Genomic DNA, 2,467 nt, shown 5'->3' with positions numbered 1-2,467 from the left:
CATGCTCAATGGGGGACAGATCCGGAGATCTTGCTGGCCAGGGTAGTTGACTTACACCTTCTAGAGCACGTTGGGTGGCACGGGATAATGCGGACGTGCATTGTCCTGTTGGAACAGCAAGTTCCCTTGCCGGTCTAAGAATGGTAGAACGATGGGTTCGATGACGGTTTGGATGTACCGTGCACTATTCAGTGTCCCCTCGACGATCACCAGTGGTGTACGGCCAGTGTAGGAGATCGCTCCCCACACCATGATGCCGGGTGTTGGCCCTGTGTGCCTCGGTCGTATGCAGTCCTGATTGTGGCGCTCACCTGCACGGCGCCAAACACGCATACGACCATCATTGGCACCAAGGCAGAAGCGACTCTCATCGCTGAAGACGACACGTCTCCATTCGTCCCTCCATTCACGCCTGTCGCGACACCACTGGAGGCGGGCTGCACGATGTTGGGGCGTGAGCGGAAGACGGCCTAACGGTGTGCGGGACCGTAGCCCAGCCTCATGGAGACGGTTGCGAATGGTCCTCGCCGATACCCCAGGAGCAACAGTGTCCCTAATTTGCTGGGAATTGGCGGTGCGGTCCCCTACGGCACTGCGTAGGATCCTACGGTCTTGGCGTGCATCCGTGCGTCGCTGCGGTCCGGTCCCAGGTCGACGGGCACGTGCACCTTCCGCCGACCACTGGCGACAACATCGATGTACTGTGGAGACCTCACGCCCCACGTGTTGAGCAATTCGGCGGTACGTCCACCCGGCCTCCCGCATGCCCACTATACGCCCTCGCTCAAAGTCCGTCAACTGCACATACGGTTCACGTCCACGCTGTCGCGGCATGCTACCAGTGTTAAAGACTGCGATGGAGCTCCGTATGCCACGGCAAACTGGCTGACACTGACGGCGGCGGTGCACAAATGCTGCGCAGCTAGCGCCATTCGACGGCCAACACCGCGATTCCTGGTGTGTCCGCTGTGCCGTGCGTGTGATCATTGCTTGTACAGCCCTCTCGCAGTGTCCGGAGCAAGTATGGTGGGTCTGACAAACCGGTGTCAATGTGTTCTTTTTTCCATTTCCAGGAGTGTAAATATTCATTTCAGATCACTAGTGTCTTATCTCAAAGGATATTCTACCTTTCGTATAATTTTAACCCTCAAGATGTGACACACCCTGCATACATGAATTTTCAGGGCATCATTTAGAAAATTTAAGTGGCGTTGGATCACACATGGAGGATAATTTATTGTTAGTAACAAATTGTTTTACTTTAAGTGAGGAGCATTGATAAAAGTAGGTAAATCACTGCATCATAATATTATTTAGTCGTTATTCTGCATGTAGTGTGCACCTTATCAGTCCTTGTTGTCTATATGTGAAGTCGCGTATCCAGCACGAACTATGAACTATGTGATTTAGCTTGCATGATTGTGTATTATAGATGAAGTGAAAAGCAATAGAAAAGCTTCCAGTCGTTTTTATGCATATTGTCATCCAAATAGGAGAATATAACATTACAGTCCCATACCTGGAACTAGTGTAAAAAATATTTATTTAAATAACAACAAAAATGATCTTCTGTTGTTACCTATAGTCCACAAAATTTATCGAGGGAACTATCAAACACTCTGTTAAGGAGTTTCGGAACCTTATATGCTTTTGTATTTTTTGATATTAATATTACTGTTTTAAGCCTGCGCCATAGATTTAACACAAAGTCTTTGGCCATACCATGAGACAGTAATGTTTCCAAATCCTTCGAGTGACTAGGAAAAAATACGTATCGTGTCCTGCAATTTGAAATCCATGGTTTTTATTTAGAAATAGTGGTGTCAGTAGCGTTGATTTCTCAATGACTACTTGACCAACAATACTGTCTAAAAGCAACGTCTAAACACCATTTAACTATTATATTATTTGGGTTTAAACTTTTGGTTCCGCCCGCGAAATGTTGTTTCATGTCCAGTACAGTGACGGAGCAATATCTTAATGTCATGCGCCGTTGCGTATTGTATCGACAAAATTACGTAAGGCAGAAGCTGTGTCACGTACGAGACGCACTGTAACAGCGAAGGTCATGATGTTGTGATGTCCTGGAAACCGGGACTTTGTAGGACACCCAGTAGTTTTCCACTTACCTGCCTCTGATTAATGACCTTCTTCCGAGCAGAAGGTTTCACACAGTTTACGCAATAATGGCCACAGTCTGAACGTCTTCTCAACTGAATGAATGAGTCACAAGGGGCAAGCAGTACAAATAAGAAGCTGTGAAAGTTACTTTCGTCACGTTTTATTGCTTCAGTACTCTTTTCCGGACTTTTATTTGTTATCACCTTACAGGTCAAGAGACAGGAGATTATGCTTACTTATTATTTATCCTGAATCATGTTAGCACAATTAATGATTTACCAGGAAACAACTGCAAAAATGAAGATAGTCAGCCGTATATGATTGGAGCGTGGTGCACAGACACACG

Source organism: Schistocerca piceifrons, chromosome 3, assembly GCF_021461385.2.
Source record: "Schistocerca piceifrons isolate TAMUIC-IGC-003096 chromosome 3, iqSchPice1.1, whole genome shotgun sequence".
Lineage (NCBI taxonomy): Eukaryota > Metazoa > Arthropoda > Insecta > Orthoptera > Acrididae > Schistocerca > Schistocerca piceifrons.
This window is presented reverse-complemented; position numbering follows the sequence as displayed.